This window comes from Phaenicophaeus curvirostris, chromosome 5 (assembly GCF_032191515.1).
Source record: "Phaenicophaeus curvirostris isolate KB17595 chromosome 5, BPBGC_Pcur_1.0, whole genome shotgun sequence".
Classification (NCBI taxonomy): Eukaryota; Metazoa; Chordata; class Aves; order Cuculiformes; family Cuculidae; genus Phaenicophaeus; species Phaenicophaeus curvirostris.
This window is the reverse complement of record NC_091396.1, coordinates 60,036,279-60,059,288: the sequence shown is the minus strand read 5'-3', so window position 1 is coordinate 60,059,288 and position 23,010 is coordinate 60,036,279. Positions and strand designations below refer to the sequence as shown.

Sequence of the window (23,010 nt, the reverse complement as noted above, 5' to 3'; positions counted from 1 at the left end):
GCTCTGGTCAGAACCATATACTGGCATTAAGTGAGGCATGACAACAGTGGGGACTGTCCCTAAACCAGACTGCCTCATAAATAAGACAAAGCTGCCGATCAATTACTAAAGTCACTTCCCAGAGGATACTGAGGGCATTAGTCTTAATTTTTTCTTCAAACTGAAACCATACAGATTTCAGAGGCAGACTTCCAGCAGAAGGTATCGTTTATGGTTGCTCTGATGGGGGAACTCTCTGAAGTGGGTGGTGGTAGTTGCTTTGTCAGACACTAGCCAACATACAGAAATCAGAATCTGGCCACTGGTGTGCACCTCCATGCTGCATTGCAGCGTGGTGGCTCAGGTCTAGCTAATTCATTCTTCTCCCTCTTCTCTATGAATAACTGCAGCTGAAGAACATAAACTTACAGTGCTATATAATACCTGCCACAGTAAGCCAGTGAAACTGCCTGCCACTCTGATGCCTCCAGGAAACAACGGGAAATAAGGGCAGTTAGAGGAAGTAACTGAGACCAAAGAGAAGAATTAAGAAATTTAGGTTAAAGAAATGGTACTTAAGCACTTAAGGAAACATACTGCCAGGAGAAGCATGTTCTGCTACTGTGGTCTTGGGTCCTGGCTGTGTTTTGCCTCAACAGTTCAATGAATATTTAGCAGCTCTCTGAGGCTCCTTGCTCCGTGAGGCTCACTGCACGTGACAAACCGCAGTCAGCACGTGCATGTTTCTCTCCTTCAAGACGTGCAAAACATCTCATCTTCCAGGATAGAGACATCACCTATGGCTCAGGAAGTGCCTGAGCATGAATCACTGGCGAGATCTGTGAAGGAGATTTGCTGTGTACCTGCTCTGTGTTTACACTCTCCCCGGACATCTGCTCTTGGAGGCCTAGGATTTCTAATGTTGTTGTGTTATTTTCACATTGTCGGAGGGATAGATAATGACATTTTTTGCTCCTAAAATGTAGTGCCTACGTGCTCTAATGTATTGAGACCTTCTGGAGAGAAAACCCTGGGAAAGGGCAGGGCACCTGGAGATGCCCAAGTAAAAAGGGTTGTGGATGGAAGACGAATGACAGAGGTGAAATCTCACTTTCTTGAGAGTGTGGTGAGAAAGCAGCAGAAGTGTCATACTGCAAATCCACCAAGCATGGCTGTGAAACCAGATCAAGATTGACTGCCCTTTCCTCACCTTTTCTTGATCCAGTGCACCTTGCATTCCTTGTTGCATGTAGCCTGGATTTACCAGGAGGAACGGAAAGATACTTTTGCTCAGGCTTTCCTAGTGGAAGATTTGAAATACCGAACCTTGTCTGGTGTAGAAAGCAGATCTTCCATCTTGTGGACAGGGTCTAAAAGCACTGGTTTATTGGGCTAGAGAACCTGTGCTATGGTCATCTGTCCTCTCTACTAGGCAGCATTGGGGAACATTGAACTATCCTACATAGGTGTCCTACACAGCTTGTGGAAGATGAAATCACGACCCTGGGGTGCTGTGAGGATGTGTTCTCACATCACAGCCATACTTGCACAGCAGCCTGGCTATCATCTTTTTTTCTCTCTGCGTTGTCCCGGAGCAGGAGTTCACTGACCCTGCAGTGAACGTGCACAGAGTGGTAGCTTAGTAGAAAATTTGTCCCTTTTTTTCTGTCTGGGTCACTTGTCCATCATTTGACCTTTCTGAAATGACCGACCAGGGTCGAAGCAGCACCAGGCTGGCACAATGGAATTACTGGTAAGTAGCACAAAGCCAGGAGTGAAGTGAGCCAGAGGCAGGCAGAGGTGGGGGCTGTAATGAGACCAGCTCGGCTGTAGTATAAGGTGCACCCTCCACCAGTCTCCAGAGGCACTGCTGATCTCTGCTGGCTATTCAGGGGTCTTTGCAACCAAGTTACCCAACTGGGCACTTTCTCTGTGTGCAGTGCAAGTGCCAAGCAGAGCTCTTTGGGTAAGTAAGTAGTGCATCTGGCCATTTGAGTCAGCGGAGGTGGACAGCAGCCCTAACCACATCTCTGTTTTCAGTTCTTTTGCCTTGAAAACGCCACTGCTAAACCCTGAAAAGAGTGTGGACTTTTGTGTGCCTGTTGGCTTAGAGCTTATCACTTCAGAGTGAATGTTAAGATCTTCACTGGTTTCTGGTTCTAAATGAAGCAGAAAAGGGTCCTAGAAGATGTAGAGACTTGACTAGGGGCTCGTGCTGGTCATTTGGGCCAGTTACGTTAATATTTGGTCTTCCCTAAAAAGACTGAAGTGTTTTTGCTAGCACTGAGCTGTGAAGAGGGAAGTGAAAACAAAGGGGAAAGCAAAGGGCTTCATTTTGCCTTTTTTTTTTTGCTTTATTTGTCTATGACCTACTCATGTAGAACTGTTTCATTTTCCAACAGAGAAGTTGGAATGATAAAAATAATCCGTATTAGAAAAGGTAAAAAATAAAATTGTAGATACAGTTACAGGGAGGAGAGGAAAAAGTTGGTACAACAGTTGACCAACAAACTTATTGAAAGTCTTTGGATTAGTTCACTGGGGTTACAGAGGGACAGAAGAGAAGAAAGATGCAGTGACATCCATAACAAGTACAATTACTTCAGCAGAAAAGATTATTTATATATTTTTTGTTTTCTAATAATTTTCCAATTGTCTTTCTATGCCAAAGATTGTTGTTACAGCTGAGAATATTGAGGGGTTTATGTGGATACTAAGAATAATTTTTTTAAAATACATGCTTGCAACAGTTAAGATGAAAACAACCCATCCCTTCACACCTTCCTTCCTGGCCCCAGTATTTGGAAAGGATAGCAACCTGCATATTTTAAAGCATAAATCGACCTTCAGTAAAACAGGACCTGAGCTTCTCCTAAGGGGTTTTGTTTGCTTTCCTTAGCAGCATGTGCTACTGTAACCGTGACACATTACTAACATGATGTCAGCCTGACCATTCAAATCTAGTGTCATATAACATCAATTCCCAGATATGACAGACATGCCACCTACAGTGCTCATCACCAGCAATATCACTCTTCTTGTGAACCTGGGCTTCTCTTTCTCATGCAGAACCTACATTACCTGCTTCTAAACTTTATGAACTATTGAACTTTCCAGACATTAGCTTTTGGGTCTGTTAACTTTGACAGAAAGTTGACAGAATTGCCACGAATTATTTGCTCTACTGTGCTTGAAAGGAGAAAAACTGTGGGTAAAAATAGATTAAGACCCATTAGCCTAGAAAGTCAGTGAACTGGTTTATTTTTTATGCGTTTTTTTTTCCATTAGTGGTAAACAAAGTTACTCCTATAAGCAAGTCTCAGCATATTAAGGAAAAACAGCAATGCCTCCACTTGGTTACCCAGCAGACTGATCATTTTTTCCTGCACACTCAAAGTAATGGGACTTGAAGCTATATAGTTTCAAATGTGAATGTAACATAACATAACATAATTTTTAAACTATATAGTTTCAAAGCTCTCTAGAGAAAAAGTGTTTTAAAGCTACGGGACTATAGTGGGAATCCAGCCCGAGCACAATTCCATCTTAAAATATCAGTCTCCATCCTAGCTTGATCAGAAAGATGGGATTTGAATGCAGAGGCAAATGAACACCATACAAAGCAGCTTTATTGCCTAGCCAGGCAAAAAAATTCCACATGATTACTGAAAGATGAAAGTGGCAAGTTTCTTGTATTTGCTGGATTTCTGTTTGTGTTTTATCCTCTTTTGAACACTCCCTGGGGGCTGCAGCCATGGAGAAGACTCTCAAGAAACAAGCAACCTTCTGCTGAAGCGAGGTATGGCATAGGCTTTGTTTTGGTCACCAAGTTCAGGTAGGACTTTTATTAGAAACAACCACTTCTGCAACAGTGATTACATTCATCTCCACCGTAAGACATCAGGCAGAGACCATTGTGGTGAAAGCAGATAACCCCTCTGATGACTAGTGCTGCTTAAAACAAGTGACAGAGAGCATTGGTAGGGTGAAAATAGGTGCTGCAAGGAAGCAGCAGGGCCTTGGGATTAGTTATACAGTCTTAATATTTAACTCTATACTGCAGATTTATTAAAAAAAGAAGATTCTTGTCAGAGAGAAAGTATTCATCATCTGCTGTTCAGGACGGGAACTCAGCAGTCATTTTTGATGAGAAAAAGGTGTTTGATTTAAGTAGTGATGCACTGTTCATATATGTGAACTTTCAGCAACTAGAGATTTTAAATACCTGTGTGTGGGCATTTACATAGATCCACGTATCCACTTCCCACAAACTACAACTAAAGACACTATTCTGCTAAAATAGGCAGCTGTGAGCGAACTATCACAGAATTCAGGGTTGTAAAAGGACCTGGTGTAAAATCTTGATCTCTCCAAGAGATGTGTGCCTTATTGTCTTTTCTGTTGAGGAACTGTAGAGGAGAGTAGAATGCTAGGCAGGTAAGAGAAATGTATAAAGGCAATGTCCTGCTACAGGATTTAAAGCCATCTTATTTAGCACATCTAAACCAAGGTAAGACTATGTACATGTCATGTGGGGTAGATAGGGGAAGTTCACAGGTGAGAAACAGACCCTAAAAATCCCCCTGTACCAGTGGCCTTCTTTCTCAGTCTCATTATTTGGAGGCCGTGACTCATGATTTTGGGACTTTTGCACCTCGAAAAATTTCTCAGTCCACCCTCAGAGCATCAGAGAGTGGCTGTTGCAGGTCAGGCTTACTCCCTGGTGCCTAGCAGCTTGTCTAGGAAAGGTCCTGCAGGTAGAAGAATGGCTTCATGGCCAGGAGAGCCATCAGGAACCTCAGACATGCCATCATAAATTTGAGGCTAAACTATAAAGCCCATGAAGTCACAGGGCTCAGGAAAGCATAGATTTTGGAGTAGTGGCAGTGAAAGTGAACAGCTGAGAACAGCCCCAAGACTGACAAGTTTTGTGCTGCTGATTCACACCTTCTTGTTCACACACCTTCTTCACATATGAAATGAGGAGGCACTCATGCTTGATGCCTCCCTAAAGCTATCAGAGCTAGACTGACAGCCTTGACAATGGGGGATATTTTTAATAAGGCTTCTGTTATGCCAGTGACTCATTTGGAAACCTAACTGGCCACACTTTCTCACTGACTCATGTTGAACTATGAAGACTTGGAAGAAGGAGATGAGATGGGGGTTCCCATGCACAGCTTCTCTGACCCACTGAGGGGTGTCAAAGCACAGCTCAGCGCCAGCAGATTTGACACTGAGGGCTTATATGTGGATAAATATTGCTGTCGTCTCTTGGAAGAGCAGTCTGGGTTATGAGAAAACAGCTATTTTAACAAGGCAAGGAGATATGGCCATGCTGGCACCCCAGCCAGCTAGGGTGCTACAGCTGAGTGTGTCTAATTGACAGGTTTGAGTAAAACCCAGCCTTAGGTGGCTGAACAAAGAAGCACCAAGACCTATGTTCAAATCCCAAGATGTGCCCCTAACAAAGAGATGCTTTATCACCCTCAGCATCACCCCAGCAGCTACTTTGTCACCCAGGCCTTCAAACAGGAGACTCTTGTCAAGCGTGTGACACCTGCAGTTTGAAACACACTAGGAACCATAGAAAGGCATGTACGAGAGCTGTTCTCATCCCAATCTATCATAGAATCATAGAATCACTAGGTTGGAAAACACCCATCAGATCATCGAGTCCAACCATTCTTATCAATCACTAAACCGTGCCCCTCAGCGCCTCATCCACCCATTTTTTAAACACCTCCAAGGAAGGTGACTCAACCACCTCCCTGGGCAGCCTGTTCCAGTGCCCAATGACCCTTTCCCTGAAAAATTTTTTCCTAATGTTCAGCCTAAACCTCCCCTGGTGGAGCTTGAGGCCATTCCCTCTTGTCCTGTCCCCCGTCACTTGGGAGAAGAGGCCAGCACCCTCCTCTCCACAACCTCCTTTCAGGTAGTTGTAGGGAGCAATGAGGTCTCCCCTCAGCCTCCTCTTCTCCAGGTTAAACAACCCCAGCTCTCTCAGCCGTTCTTCATGTGACGTTCAACTATGTGACTCAAAATCGTCTCTGGGGCAGCAACTGTTCACCTGGAATTGCTGGATATTTCTGAACTGAGGCCACGCATCTCGCCTTTCAGTGAATGCTGGCAGGTGGCCACATGTGACACCTGGACCAAGGCAAGGCCAAAGTAAGGACCTTTAAGTTTGTACATGGACAGGCAAAAGACAATCACAGCCTCACTGTAGACAAGTCAGAAAGTTATTCTGCTAGGAGGAGCATCATTTCCAGAGATGTGAGCTTTCACTCGCAAGCAGACAAGGTGATCAGTGTGGGAATGGCAGCCAGCGTCTCCGTTCTTCTGGACTCACAGAATCTATGGGGACCTCAAGGCTGTGTTGCTGCCACACGCAAACAGAGCAATGTTGCTGTAGCAGAGTTGGTTATGGGGTATTCGTTATAGTGACCATTCAGTTCTCCTATCTTGTGGTAAGCTTCTTTGCTTTGTAAGCTGGCTGTGGACAGTGGCTGGCCAACGGCTCTGTTTGTTTCCCTGTATTGGTTTGTTTTTATTAATGGCCAAGAGTCATGTCTGACCACAGCTTGGTCCCAAGTGTTGACAGCCCTTCCCAAGCTCTGTCTTCCATTATTGGCCTGGTTGCATCCTGTCGACCTGTTGTTGCCTGGGTCTGTCTTTCCCTTTATGTGGTGTCTGCATTGCCATGGTTCATTCCTGGCTTTCACTATCCTGCTGCTACTTTCCCTGCCTCTGTCCCAAGTCAGTCAGTGGTTTTCAAACTACTTCTGTCCCAGGAATTCCACAAATGGTTATGCACACCTCTTTTGTCACTGATGTTTCCCCGGAAGGCAGAGGATGCTGGTTCAGGGAACAAATCTCCAGGCAGGACCACCACCAGGCACTTACAGGGTGTATTTATTCATAACCAAACACATCTTCTGACCAAACTCCCAAATTCACAAACTTGTCCCCTTCCTGCACTGACACCTCCATTGCAATAGCGACAGTCACAGGGATCGCAGGCTTTTTCTACATCCCCAAAATATGCATTCCATAACTACCTCTATAACTACCTGAAAGGAGGTTGTAGAGAGGAGGGTGCTGGCCTCTTCTCACAAGTGACAGGGGACAGGACAAGAGGGAATGGCCTCAAGCTCCGCCAGGGGAGGTTTAGGCTGAACATTAGGAAAAAATTTTTCAGGGAAAGGGTCATTGGGCACTGGAACAGGCTGCCCAGGGAGGTGGTTGATTCACCATCCCTGGAGGTGTTTAAGGCACGGGTGGACGAGGTGCTAAGGGGCATGGTTTTGTGTTTGATAGGAATGGTTGGACTTGATGGTCCGGTGGGTCTCTTCCAACCTGGTTATTCTATGATTCTATGATTCTATGATTGTCCCTTTCACCCCTCTGAAATCCCCCAGTATGGCTTGACTGTACTGAAAAGTGTGAGTGTAGACAGGATGGCTGCTTTCTGCCAGTAGCAGAAAAATGCAGAGATGGTGTTGAGCTTTGATCTTGTGACAGTGGATCAGCTCTCTCCTATGGGAGACTTACTGTCTTGGCACTGCCTGTGTGGGTCTGCGCAGGAGCTGCTGCAAGGTGGGAGCTGTACTGCTGCTGGCAGTATTGTCAGTGCTAACGAGGTTGCTGGGCAAAAAGTGGGGCAAAAAGATGTCACTGAGAAGTCTAGCTAGTTTCCCCTCAAAATTGTTTTACTTTTGTCTAAAGCAAATGTTTCTAAGCAGGTGGGATTTGCAAAGCCTTGTGAAAACCACAGCGCCTTCTATATCTGAAACAATTCTACTTTTTATGGAGCAATTAAAGACGGTGTTCACTAGTGGTCTGAACTCAGACACCAATATTTCCTCCTTTTCCATTTACCGTGAAACTCAACTTCTTTGTTCCTTCTTGTCTTATGATTTACTTTCAACTAATTGGAGAACTACTGTTTTCCTTTTTTGCCATCTAGGTCACCTCCTCTAGCTAGCTAGGTCACCTCCTCTAGCTAGCTAGGTCACATACCAGCAGCAGGGTTTTCCCCTTAAAATCTCAGTTATACCAGCAAAACCGTGATGTTCAAAGATTCCTCTTGGCACCTACACATCTCTGACATCTCTGTAAATCCACTCACATCTGCTAAATCTCCTGTAGTGTCTTGTCCAAATCCTCAGCTGCAATCTCTTCTGGCTTTTGTACATCTACTGCAATAAGCATCTCATTCTTCACTGGTACTCTTAGAGTCTCCCCTGTGGGATATTAATGTAAAAATCCCAACTACCAAATATTCCCTGAGATATCCTTCTTTAGCAATATCAAAATCATACATTGTTTCTGATAGACTCTTCTGAATTACCCACTTCTCTCAGGCCCTGCTCATCTGTGCAGCGATACAACCCACTTCACTTTCCACTTGAATTTCAATACCGAACATTTGGTGTTTACGGACGTCAGGACCACTGCGTGATATTTGATTCTTGAGGAATGTATTTGTCAGATGCTTTGCTCCCCCACCAGCAACAGCCAGGTCTGAACCTTAGATGTGTTTGGTAGTATCTGCCTGCACTACACACTCTGCTTTAAAAATAGCCTTGATTCATGAAGGTAGATAAGATCAAAGTGCATCCGTCTAAGAGACAGATTTTGTCAAGTCTGATGTCATTACAGAAAGCTGCTGTGAAGATGATAAGATTTCTGGCAGTATGGTGGGATCCTTGACTCCCTCCTCCTCCACTGCTCCATCATAGCTCCAGCAGAGGATCCAGGACTAATTGAAAACAGCGTTCCCCAATGTACACTGTCCCCCAAAGGGTTCAATTTAAAGCAGTTATTTTCACATAGTGAGGCACACTTCACTCAGGGGGTGATAACATGTGGCAGAGGGATATGAGAAAGTGTCCTATCTAGCAGATTCTACCAGGCCTGTCCTGGCCTCATGCATGAGACGTGCACAGCAGCCCTAGAGCCAGGAGAGGAGGGGAGATCTACAGATGCTTTTGGGCAGGCAGCTGAATCTGGGAAGAGGGGTCAAAGGAGATAAAATCAACCTCAGATGGAACTGCATTGAATCACCCATTGCTAGTTACATCCATAGCACACTGAAAACACAATAGGTTTGCACCGAGTATCAAGAAACAGCAAGGAAAACCTGAGCTTGTGCTGGGTTCAAGACTGATGTACTAAGGCACTAAGATATGGAGAGCAGCCATAGAAACCTGTCCACAGAAACCCTGGTGCAGCAGTTACTGGAGCTGCCACTCCAGCCACATTCCTGCCACCTATGGAAAAGTCCTTGGAAGAAAATCAGTCTTGCCCATTGAGTGCTAAAGAGCAAATTAAGTGAATCCTCTTTGTCCATTCTCCCAGGTACAGCAAGCTAAGGAGCCACTGGTTGGTTTGAAGGCAGCAGCTAAATGGGATTATGGGAAGAGCAGGTTAAAACTAAGCCTAGATACTTCTTGGGCTTTGGCAGAGAAGCAGACTTTATGTTAAAATTTCAAGAGAATCCAGGAGCTATGAACTGTAGTGCTTTCTATTGCAACATAAACAAGAAACAAACAAGGGAGATAACAAGGAGAAGAAAAAGAACCAAGAAGACCATATGAGAAACTAAGTTCGGGAAAAAGAATTGAGTTTTATTGAGTCAATAGGTCAGCTCAGCTCTGGTAGGATGTTTACCCTTTGCTGTACTTTATTTAGTGCAAGAAAGGTCCTATCCAATCTCAGAAACTCTCAAAGCAAAGTCTCAAAGTAAGGAACCCAAACTGATTCATTCTGCCCATCTACCAGTGTTGTGCGATTGCTAGTACCAGCCTGTGACTTTATCACAAGACTTGTGGTCTCCCTAAAGCTGCAGCTACTACTCAAGATAATGGCTATGCTAAATGCAAAGGAGCATCAGCTTCCATTTAAAAACAAGGTGTTTGGTTTGCTGAGGAGAGTATTATGCATGGTCCCAGTATTTTTGAAGTCTCAGAGAAAGAAGTCAACTCCCAAAATATTCAGGAAAAAAATAATCTCAGCTCAGTCTCCACAATTCTGTGTGCCAGAGATCAGCAGTACTCTGTGAATAGAAGGTGGAGAAAAAGAAGATATGTAGCGTATCTGATTACTGTAGACCAGCAGGTAAACACCACAAAAAAGTGGGTATCTTGCTTTTCCAGTAGAGTAAGGATGAGAGGAAAGGCTGGATGCGAATTCTCCTTATGGTCTGCCAAAGCAATTCTGCATTCATGCCTCATGCTCTGCAGGTTATAGTTAAATCTAACCTCATAACAACCTGCATCCTGCCAAAATCCTTCAATCCTAATTAGCATCTATCCCTGACTGGAACAAAAATTGTTTTGTAAGAGAGAAATATATTTTTTACAGGAAAGGGAATGCGTAAGGAAGATAGGTTGCAGAGTCTCCATCAGCTCCAATGAACTCCAGTTACTACAGACCCAACATTTTATGTCTCTTATCAGTCACATGGAGATTTAGACTACGGTGAAACATTCACAGAAGCAGAAATGCACAGCACGGAGAAGCAGTAATCAAAGCAGAACAAAGCAAAATATTGCTAAGGAGAAATAATGCCTTGCCTAAGGGGCAGAAATAACTTACTTCTTTTCTTTCTGGCTTTTGCAAAGGAGACGACGAAGTGCTTCAACTCGTGCTGTACTCTCAGGCTGTTCTGCAAAAAGTCCAGGAAGTTGCTAATGATACCGCGCACAGTCGTAAGTGGTGTGAGCTAAAAGAAAGTAGATTGCTCATGACTGCATCAGGCTCCTGATGGGTGTCACTTGTAGTTGGGTGCACGCTTATGTAAAGGAGGATAACTGAATACCCCACCCTTGAAAATCTTAGTCCTGTCATCACTTGAGAAAGTCATAGTAAAAAGACATCTATGTCAAGGAATATCTGTAAGAAGATCCACTCCTCAAAGTATACTGACAGATTGAGAAGAGACAGAAAAAACAATTTAATAATTACTATAAGGAGAGGATAATCAGGAAGGGGAAAAGACAAATGGTCAGGATAGGAAAATGTGGAATTAGGAGGAAGACAGAAGGAATGCTGGTGGGTCTGTGTGTAAGTGCAGCCCAGGGACTTGAGGGCTGTCATGCTCCTACCAAGCAGAACGTGCAGGATATCGGCGCTTGTGCAAACACTGATGCAAAGTCAAAGGTTTCAAAAAGTATTTTGGAATAGCCTGTTCTCATCGCTGTCCCCTGTGCTACTTTCAGTTAGCAAATAGCGCCCACAGTCTTGCATAGTGATCTTGAGATAAACCATGCACGGGTGCTGCCTTTCACAAGTCAGTGGCTCAGCAAATATGGTTGTGTTTTAGGAGGAGGCATGTGAGAAAGGGTTTGCTTCTCAAACCAGACAGCAGAGCATGATTTGTGGGAGTTTGAGCTCTTACTCTAGCCTCCTTTTAATTTATTTTTCTTGCTATTCCAGCAGGGCTGCGGGAATGCTTGGGTACTTGTGTAGGTATACGGGGGCTCTTTGCTGGACATGTGTAGCTGTGGCACAATGAGCTGGTGCAACTGGCTGATGGAGGAAGCAGAGGCTGACCAGTGCTGTCAGAAAAGCATCTAAGACAAAGGAAAGTAATTGCTTTCAAATTCCGTCATTTGTACAGGGGTGAGACAGGGTAGTTCAACTCTTTTAACTGCCAGACTTAACTTGCGACCAGACATTTCATCTCTTGGACTCCTGTTATGGATGTTCACCTTAATCATTGTGCTAACATGGCCTGGAGGGACAAGAGACAAATGAACTGCCTTAAACCTCCTGACTTGGGCTGCCAGATCCTGTCAGGAACAGGATGCCTTCGGTAGGTGCTTATTCCTTATTTGTGCAGTGGAAGTAATACCCACTCTGGATGCTACACATATATTGACTTGAATATATATGAAATGGCTAGGAATTTAAAAGGATTAAAATTAAAGAAATGCTTGGCATGCAATTTCATTCTAGGGTGAAATATTTACTTCAGTTCAGCTGGAAACAGTTTCTGGGGAAGTGTCTTTCTGTGAAGAGCAATTCATTCTCAGGGTCCAAAAGGAACTGGGGAAAGCAAGGCAGAAGCCAGCTTGGTAGCCTCCATCTGCAAAGGAGAATAGATGAAATTTCTGCCTGAACCAGCTCAGCTTAGCTGGAAATAGAGCTTGACCCAGTCTGTGCACTGCTCCAAAACATGATTTCATCAATGTCACCCTCTGCATGGATAACATGTGAGATGCCTTCTCTGTATTCTACATCATTTTCCCACTGAGGTACAGTGACTGTCCAAAGAATAAGGGAGAAAAGAGCCCAGCTTTGTTTCAGCTTTCTGCTGCGTAACACAGACCCTTTGGGGGGATTTTCACAGCACTGTTATAGGGAAAATGCTTGTGCACCATTGACCAGTGAACAGAAATAACTGTGCAAGACTGATGGGGTCCAATGTCTTTGAAAGACTTTCAAATTGAGTTTTTCATGCCCCTTTTTCACTTAGAAACTATCAAGACAATAGCTGGTAGGATATATGGCATTTCTCTTTTCCAGCACACATGAAAATGCTGTGTTAGCACTGTCTTCGCCTGATCATGATAAACAAGTCTCTGAATGAAGGAAACCTCACATTATCTGCCTCTCCTATCTCCACATACAAATGAACTAACACAGTGATACAGAGCAGACCTGCAAAAGATTATCCTAGAAGACAAGTTTTGTACAGTTGCACATCTCTTTTTTTTTTTTTGTAAGAAACTGAGGCTCTTTTTTTCTTGGAAAATGATGGAACATGGCTTTAAATTTTGCAGTATGTAAAACAAGGAAATCAGAACAGCTCCTTGCAGTATGGGTCTTGGTAGGAAAAAGCCAAATGCCTGGCTTCTTTTGTTACCAGATCACACATTGAAAGGGGACTGAGCTGCCCGCCTGTCTGGGGAATGCAGCATGTACAGAGTGGCAAGAAGGATTTCTTAATGATAAAAGTAAGGCAGAAAATTTCTCAAGAGTCTCTCCAGGACAGCAATGGCCAGAATGGGGCAAAGAAACATCTAAGACAGAAGTCTGCTCAGCTCTGTGCCCCTCTGACCAGGCACTGTACAAATTGCCCTGCACTGGAATGACATATGACTGTACTCATCAAAGAGTCTCTGCAGCTTATAGTTCAAACCTGGTTTATCGGTGGCTGTGATACTGTTGACCTGGGACAGGGACAAAAACCAGCTGTGGTGTTTTTTGCAGTTGATATCAGTACCGACTATAGATTGGATTCCTCATGCTAGATAGTGGGGGACGAACTCCGTGCTAGAACTAAAACTCAGCTTCCTCCCAGAACCTGCCTGCCTGCAGAATCTTCCCCTTGCACATGCAGTGTATCTCTGCTCCATGCTGGCAATCAGGCCAGCTGAGTGGCAGAATCATTGAACTTAGTGCATCACAGAGCTCACACGGCTTTCTGGCTTCCCATGCATGTTCGGTTCGTAGCACTCCATCTGCCAGGAATGCAAAAACCTTCTTGTTCTGCTGCTGGAAATATAAAGCAGGAGTGTCAGCTGCTGAGACTTTCAATGCACTGGATTTTCTACATGTGACACGTGCTGTGCTATCATAGGGAGGACGACGTAGTCAGATTCCTTTTGTTTTGTCAGGCTGCATAAATGTCTGCATCCCACACCTGGACTTTTGATTTGCCTGTTTTTGTGCTTGGTGTGTAGGAATTTGGATGTCCCTGGTTTTCACTGGTGCAGTGATGCGCTGTGTGCCTCAGGGGTGGAAATCTGTAAGTCAACTATGTGATTGATCATACCTTCATCAAGCCAAAGTCTCTTGCCCCAAAAAAGAAAAGCCCTATTGTGTTTGACAGCCCTACTCTTCCACACACTGGAATTAATATGTACTTGAGAGTTCAGCACAGCTGGTTGTCACACTGTGTGTGTTAGAGATCCCAGACTCTACTGACTTCTCTGGAGCAATGACAGATTTGTCTGCTGTATGATAAGAGTAAAAAGGTGCCAGTCTGTACCTTGGGGTCTTTGGAATGAGGGCGGTTACACAGCTTTGTTATATCTAACAAATATATATGCAAAGCTGCGTATATATCTCTTTGGGAGATCCTGCTGCCAGCCACGCACCCGCAGCCAAAGCTGAGACGAGTGCGCTACAGCAACCACAGATACAGTTCCATGCTTCAAACTCCATCTCTCAACATACATGCCTCCAAACATCCCAGCCCATCCACATTGTTCTTTCATTCAACTTGAGCTGCTGGAATAAGAGGCAACCAAAACCTACAAACTGAATTGGATAGCAGAGGCTGATGCCTGCTAGGCAGCCCCCGCTGCTGTGCTACACCACTAGCTCTGCCTCTTGTACAACAATTGCTGCCCAGATTGCAGATTTTTGATGGATATGTCTAGGTTTTTGTTTCTTTTTTTTTAAAAAAAAATAAACCTCGCTACTTCTACTAGGAAACTGCAATACCCGCAGGGTTTAAAAGGTTACGGCTGTTAGTGGATGGGGAGGAAAAGGGTGTGGTTCAAAGAACACACTTTTCTCAGTATTTTAGGGTGCTGAAATGGCAGCAGGGGTGGGCCAACACCTGAAGGCAGTTAAACCTTAGCAAATTCCTAGGGAAGAACCAATTGTGCGTCTATAGCACGGTCTACGCTCCTGAGCAACCACAATTATCCTGTCGTGCAAATACACAGAAATTCAAGCTGGTTTTGCACCTTCTGGTGCAGCTCTGCAATTTCAAGCCTTACTTTGTTTCTGACTTGAAAGGCTTCTGTGAAAGAGCCAAATGCTGACGAAATTGCAGTGTTTCAGTATGCACGAAGGGGATGATTTTCTGAAGAGATACGACTTTTTAATGTGGTTACCCAGGGCCCCATGCTACTGCATAGTTCTTTTGGTTATTATATCTCAGGTTAAATTGTGTCAACCACAGAAACATAGTTGTAAAATTTGTCCTCTGATTGAAATCCCCAGTGAGGTGGAAGGCTGAAGGGCTGAGAATTGTCATATACAGAGTAAGTTCCTTGGACAAACCCAGATTTCAGATCAACCAAATCCCACTCAAACATCTCTACTATATAGCTTCTTTGTTTCGCTCCTGGGCCCGGAGAACAAGTCTTCCAAGGAGCAGCTGAGAGAACTGGAGTTGTTTAGCCTGGAGAAGAGGAGGCTGAGGGGAGACCTCATTGCTCTCTACAACTACCTGAAAGGAGGTTGTAGAGAGGAGGGACCTGGCCTCTTCTCCCAAGTGACAGGGGACAGGACGAGAGGGAATGGCCTCAAGCTCCACCGGGGGGGTTCAGGCTTGACATCAGGAAAAAAATATTTAATGGAAAGGGTCATTGGGCACTGGAACAGGCTGCCCAGGGAGGTGGTTGATTCACCTTCCCTGGAGGTGTTTAGGGGACAGGTGGACGAGGTGCTGAGGGGCATGGTTTAGTGTTTGATAGGAATGGTTGGACTTGATGATCCGGTGGGTCTCTTCCAACCTGGTTATTCTACGATTCTATGATTCTCTTTATTTCCCGTTAGCCTCCGATGATCTGCTTTGCAGCTAGGCTTGACCAAGCAGAGAATTTGCATATACATCAACTCCTCCTAGTATTGTTGGGGAACCTCGCTGCCAGCTCTCCACAGCAAAGTCTGCAGCATTCTGCCTTGGAGAGCTGCACCAAGCCCTTGGAGGGTGGGTGACTTTAGGAAGCTTTTACTCTGCTATGGGAAACTGCCTCTGAAGGGGAGTTCCCATGTCTGCACTGGGACTTCATTGCTGAAGGGCACCTTAGAGAAATGCCGCACACCGGAAAGCAGGAAACACTTTGCAGAGCAGAGATAGCATTGAAAATAATAGTCTGTAAATGGTTTGATTTACTGATTTGCATGTACAAGAGCTGCCATGTAAACATCACAGGAAAGGGAAATGGGATGGAGGAGGAGTGGGAGGAAAAAAGCCAGTAGGACAACAAAATACGTTAACAAATTTCCCTGGGGACAGAACTTAATGTCCTGGGTCTTCTCCTGAGCATGATGTGCTAAGGATACGAGTACTTTGACTCAAAGGGAAATGTCTACATTTATTTAACAAGATGGGCAACTTGCAGCATCTTGGGATTCTCCTGCAGTGGGCGTCCCCTCCTGAACACAGCGGGAATAACTCTAGGCATATTATCTATATATATTATAATATCTATATATATTATAATATCTATAATATAGATATATTATCTATAATAACCCTTATCTATGCCTCTAGATAAGGCATCCTTATCTAGAGCAAACCAGTCACTGACCCACTGATCTGAACTTCAACACCTCTTTGTGATGGAGAAGTAGTTGCGGAGCAGGTGTGTGAAGGTAGAGTTGTCCTCTCCACGTTCCGTTACTCAGACTTTCTCACAAGACCCTTTTGCTAAAAGACCTCAGAGGTCTTCCTGACTTCCCTGTGAGGTCACCCCTCCACGTGATGTGAGCCTTAGTAAGCTGTGGGAGACACCTGCCAGGAGTGTGTATCTCCATTAAGAAAATCAGGGACAACTTCTCTGCACAACTGATATTTTGAGCCTTTGCCAGATATTTTGTGATCTACCTGACTGCACCTCAATATGGGAGGGAGCTCATGGAGTTGCACAGGTTCTACTTTACAGTTGCTTTTTTCTTCATTTTGCTCCATTTTCTCTGTGTCACTGACTTCCAGTGGGGAAACGGGCTCATGCATGGATCGTGATTTGAATGATAACACCAGTCTGCAGTGGCCAGGCCAGGAAACCACCTCCTGTAAAGTTAGATGGTTACCTCTGATGCCTCTCTTGAGGCATCTTCTTTGAGTCTTGAGGGATGCTGCTATATGTGAAAGGCCCTTCCAGTCTCTACTGCTGTATTGTCACGAGCAACTTAAGGTTTCTGAGAAAGGGAAGTGCCTGATGAATATATGGCATTGAGACTTCAGTTGAAGTGAGAGGTTTAGTGGGACACATATCTTGAGATATTTGCTTCACTTTTTCTCAACTGAATTCTCAGATAGAGTCTGAAAAGAAAACATGTATCGTCTTCCTTGAGATTTCTATATATGTATACACACCAAGGGGAAAACATCCAAGCTTTCCCCCCTCCTTTCCCACCAGTTTTTCAGATCCTCTTACTCCATTACAAAGATGGAACAGAAAGCAGAAAATTCTACTGGAAATCACCCTTGAAAATGCTGACTTTTGAGCTCTGGCACAATTTTCTCAGTATAAATAGATATTCCTATAATTTGCCTTCCTACAGACTCCATGGATTTCAGCTTGTGTTCAGCAGCATCCATGCACGTAAACAGTTAATTTACAGCCTCATTTTCCAAACAATACTTCCATGCCCTTCTTTGTGCTGGGAGTGTAATTTTTGAAGATGTAATTGTGAAGCAACCATATTCATTGGATAGATAATTTGACATTAAAAGACATCCCTGCCATCATCTTTTCTCCTGACACTATACCAGCTTGGGTCATTTTGTAACTAGAGTTACCTGTGGAAAGATAAATGATGTAGCTTCACCTGGTGCTGATGTGGTGCAAACATACTTTAACATGTGAGACTGGAGACAGGAAAGCTGTATGCCCTGCAGTCTGTGGTATATGAGAGTGATACACAAGTTAGCTATTCAGAGTGAGTTTGTGGAGTGGAAACAGATGGACCTTGACACCACAAAGCTCTGTGTTCTCCAGGTTCCTCATATCTGGGGTGTTTTTGCATGAAAATTCAGTGCAGGCGCACCTGCAGGCTTCAACGTTCTAAGAAATGCAAATATCTGATAATTCTCCACCAGCTTTGGTAGAGTATGTGGCCAAATAATGGGAAGGAAACAGATGCAGCTAAGTTCTGGGCTGATCTTGTGGGCTCTTCATTAATCTTGTATTTATCTGAGTCTTTTTCTCCTTTACTTAAAAAGACACCTGTGATGTCTACTTCCTTTGAAGATATTTTGAGATGAAGTGGCAAAAAGATACTGTAAGAGACGCAGATATTATTGCAATTTAAAAAAAAATATACAGATATCTACATGTAATGAAGACTCATGAAATTCACAGAATCTACAGAACTAAGTGCCAAAACACCTGCTGACCTGACGGGGTGAAAGTGTTGAAGTGCTGTGCCAACACCACCACTCAGATTCCAAGCAAATAGAACCCAGTTTAGCTTGAGAAAGGCAGGTTGCAGTCCAGGTGCACCCTGGAACTGCAGCTTATGGAATACCTGAAGTGTATCTATGGGTCAAAATAAAGCACGTCTTGTTAGGCTCCCAAGTGCCAGATACCCAAGAAAACACTAACAGAAGTAAACCCATAAAGTCTGATTTTTATTCTACTACAATGGCCCTTTTTTGTCTCATCACCTCAGGTGTTATCCAGGCACTTCTGGGAGTAAAAACAAAGTTCTGTGATGACAAAAGAAGAAAGAAGATGGTCCAGAAAGGATGCAGTGTCTTTGCTCATGCCTGCGGTTCCTACTGAGTCCATCTTGCAGTATTTTTTATTTGTACTGTTGCAGATGACACCTTGCTATATGGACTAGACCCCCTTTCTTCTAGGCACTGTGCAAAATCAGCATTAAGGGAAATCAGAATGCCATAAGCTGCAGTTTAATGCAGTATCTAAATAACTGGTTGAGGGCAAGGATTCAGTAGGCAAGGTAAGCCAGCATCACAGTCCACCTCTACGCAAAGGGGAAAGTCTAGCTCTCTTTGAAAAACAAACAATAGGATAGCTGTTTGCTATTTTAGTGAGAAGAATTGGCCCAACCAAGGCTCTGACAAATGCCAGGGGTGGTACAAAGGCGGTTGGCAGCAAATTGTGGCTGGCTCAGCTGCCTGCAGAACTGCAGCTTGTATCAGTCTGAAGTATGTGCTTAAAATGCTTCATGAATTGAGGTCTTGTTACTAAACCTGAGCTATGGGGCTAGATTGGTGCTGCTTTACTAAGTGGATCTCTGCTAGAGCAGTATCAGGCTCCCACTGGCTGTTCCTGTCAGCACGTGGCAGCACAATATTAAAAATGCTTTGCTTCTGCCTGCTGGCTGGTGGAATGACTGCCAGGGATGTTTCATCTAGTTTTGTTGTTTTTAAAAACTAAAAATTAAAATAATCTAATAAAAATGCTAATGAATTAAAATTAAAATTAATTAAAATAAAAAATTTAATGAAATGCACACAGTGGCTACCAGGCCTATTTCCCTAGAAAGCTTCTTAGTAATCCAAAGGCATAAAAACAAGAGGAGAGAATAAAGGCTGGCATGTTATTTGTAGAAAGCACATCTACTAGTTGTTCTCTGTGATTGTTCTGTGGTTCCCAGACAGCAGTTTGTTATAGCAAATCATGAATATGTCCTGCTGATCTAAAATTTGTGCACCTATTCCTAGCCACAATGTTTTCTGTTAGGCTACTATCTCTTATCTCTGTGTCAGAGGGGGAGTCTTACAAGAGGCATTAGTAGTAGGACAACAAAACAGTAGATAATTATGTTATGATGCCAAAATCCTTTTGAAAAATGCTAGCATGGTGATATTTACTTTTTAAAGTCTAATCCCTTATTTGGGAATGAAGAGAAACAATCTCTTGTAACCAAAAACCTTATTGCGCTCAATCACAAAATCAAATGAAAAGCTGTATTCAAATGCAACGTACTTTATAAGGTGACATTACTTTAGTGAATAAGAAACTCATAATGGGCTAAAATTAAAAAAATCAGATTGTATCTGCTCTCCATCTTTTGTTTGGTAATCATCAGATTACAAATAGTCCCTACTTCCATGTTCCATACTGAATTTCAGTTCACTTTACTTTAGCTTATTTCAGGGGAGTTTGTTTATGGTATCACTAAGGGGAATTTCCAGATGGAAAGGAGGAGTTCATACATACAAAGCCGGACTCTGAGATTTTCTTCTAAGCTTTTTTTTTCCCTTCTACTGGTGATTTTTCATCTGGCTGTGTAGGTGGTGTGTTGAAATAATAGTTTGATGGAGATTAAAGGAAGTGTGACTGCTATGTAAATTCTATCAGAAGAGGGAAATCCCAGCTCTTTAAAGAGCATGTGCAACAAGACACAAGTAGTTTTCTTATATGGCTCAAAACAAAAAGCAGCTCATACAATCCCCTTTTCCCCAAACCTCCTCTAGATTTCCAGTAAGTGTAAAACTGGGGCAGGTCTGTGGCCAGGGAGGTTTCTGCCAGCATTGGTGGTTGCTGAGTCTGGCTCCGAGTCTCACCCCTGTTTCACTGTATTGCTCTGTATTGAGTCCGAATAGGTTGTGCTGGGTTAAAGCATCTCCTGTGGAGATGCACAGCCTTGCTCTGGAGATACAAAGAATAGAGATCCCACCTCTCCCCCATTGTATTTGGTCACTTTTCATGGTATTTTGTCCCAGTTATCAAAGACCACTACTGAAAGCAATCTTCTTTCTTCCAGGCTCAGTGTGTCTGGACTCAGCAGAAGATAGCATGTCATTTATATACAAGGAATAAACCTGTTTAATACTTAAGGAACGCAGCTGTTTCAACCTTCTCCCCTAAAGTAAAGTAGTCTTTAGTTCCTGATACTTTTTGCCATGTAAATTAAAGGTACCAAAAGAGCATGACTCCTGGAAACCATTCTTAGTAGAGTAACAGACGCTTCACTTGAACCCCCCTTTCTGTTTAGCCCACACCTACTTCCTCTCTTTAGAAATCATACTTTTTATCATCTGTGGTCCCTGGCTGCCTGCAGATGAGTCTTCCCATGTGTCCAGTGCTGAGCAGCAGAGCACCTAATCCTGGTGTGAATTCAAAAACATGCTGAAATCATGGGTCCTCTCCCCAGCAGTCTCAGTACAGCAAATCTGCACTGGGAACAACCACCTCACAACAGTTCCTTCCCAAAAATGCTGCTGCACCCAGCATTTGCTTTTAAAATTCTGCTGGTATCTTTTTCTTCTGTACACAGCAATCCAGCATCTGTAGTCCCTGACATCCCAGCTGGGGGTGGGTACGAGTCTGTGTCTGTTGGTTCCTATGAGGATCTTTGTTGCTCTGGAGAAAAGATGTGATGAAGAGAGGAGAGGTGGAAGAGGGTGAGGTCTGTACCCCTCCCACTGAAAGCAGGACAAGTATATGGAATATACATTTATGTTTATGAAGGAAAGCTGTTGGGCAACTGGCCTAGCGACGGGGGAACTTGGCTCTCAGAAGGAAGTCCCAGTCCCTGATGCCAAGGCTATTTTTGTCTTTTAACAGACAGCTGTAGTGGATCAAATGGAGAAACAGTCCTGACAGCTGGGCCTGAAACACAACTGCTGCCCATGCACTCTGCCAAAGGTTGTGCTCAAGACCAGACCTGGATTTGCAAGGCTAAAAGACTGTGGTGACAGATAGGAACTCAAGAAACGAGTCTTTATTTGTGCAAATGTTTGTGCAATTAGCCTGCACATGGTCACAGGAGACTAAGCAGTGATTTAACATGATGAATAAGGACTAAAGCAAATAAAAGACTGAAGAGCAGAGCAAGCCCTGAACCTCACACAGGAGGCTGTTTGTTCTATGCCTTGAGCTGTTGCGGGTACTACATGGTTTCCTTTTTTTCATATTGCTTTGAAGAATGCAAAATGGGAAGTGTGAGGACAACATAAGACAATAAGGGTAGCTTTACTGGAGGACCAAAGGTCTGTCTAGCTCAAGATCCAGTTTGCAGTGGTGGTTAAAAGCAGTGCTTGGGGGAAAAGCAGTGTAACAGAGACAGCATGTAGTATACTCTCCCCACAACCTCTCCTTGACACCATAAGTCTGCATATCAGGGATTATTTCAGCACTGTTATTTCTATTGCTATGCACAAACATGCAGAGATGAAATAATTTCCCTACATCTCTGCCTACATGCAACACCATATACACACTCACAATTGCTTTATTTCCTTATGTTATAGCGCTGTACCTGGAGCCTATGCTGTGGTCTTTTATTTGCATTTGAAATCTCACTTCTCCAGCTCTCACATCAGTTATGGGATAACTTTTAGTGTTTTACAGAACATGTGCTTGTTTTCTGGCGCAACATCCAGTGCCATGGAAAACTCTGAATCCATTAGGTCTAGATCAGATTCATAAAAGCTGCAACTTAGTTTGTCAAATATATCTTGTTGTTCTTTAAAAGATGCTTATTAGCATTTTCAACATTCTCACCCTTAGCTCACAGTAGTTTGCTTCTGTGACTTCTATTTGACTTACCCACTTAATCCTCTTTACCCTTTTGGATTATTGATACACTATGAGCACTACTCTAAATGGAAGCAGGAGAGAGATCATATAATCTCTTTCAGGAATGCTAATTAGCCAGAGCGCTCATTTTAAATATTTTTCCCTAGTAGAACTTGTTTATCATCCTCTTGGTATTACTGAGCAAAACAGTCCATCAGCAGCCCCACATTATACATGTGTACTATCTGATTTCTTTCTGAATACAGACGAAGATTTATTAAGCACTCTCCTTTTCAAAAATTATTATTAATTTTACTATATCTCTCTAGTGACATAACTGCACTATTATTAAGCTACTTCTGTTCTTAGTAGATGCTAAAATACTTTCTTTGCTCTGTTCTGAGGTGTTTCCAGTTAGTTCTTATTTCACTTACTCATTTCTCACATTTAGTTACTTCTTTTTTTATATTAATTGGCAGCTGTTTCCCCCTTTCCCATTTGTGAGATTGATTTTCTATCTCACATTGATTCTTTCACTCTGTTTGCACTCTTGACTTGGAAATCTTGACTTTTTGACCATCTGATGAATGCTTCATCAAAGGACTCAATTTTCATTTAGATTTTTCTCTCCACTTTTTCTACCAATTAATCTGGATAATAACTTTCCTTAAGTTAGAGAACTTACCTTTTTAATGCAGAGTGTTTAGGGCAGTCAATGCTACAAATAATCAGGTCACAGTCATGGTGGTTGGTCTTCAGAGAGCAACAGACTTTCTGGCCAGCAATTAGTTCACCATTGTGTGGTGTAATGAAGGATTTCACCTTGGATGCAGAATCTACT

General features: G+C 43.4%; 1 protein-coding gene across 2 annotated transcripts in view; it reads right to left on the bottom strand.

The window, feature by feature from the left end:
• GPR132 (G protein-coupled receptor 132) overlaps nucleotides 1–23,010 on the bottom strand; it is a 44,248-nt gene that overhangs the window by 3,460 nt on the left and 17,778 nt on the right. Inside the window, exon 1 of one of the 2 annotated variants that reach the window (XM_069858936.1) lies at nucleotides 10,582–10,728. The exons of the other annotated variant lie outside the window; for it this stretch is intronic. The gene's annotated coding sequence lies outside the window, so the exon portion shown is untranslated. Of the gene's footprint in view, nucleotides 1–10,581; nucleotides 10,729–23,010 lie in introns of those variants that run through there. 2 annotated transcript variants of the gene reach the window in all.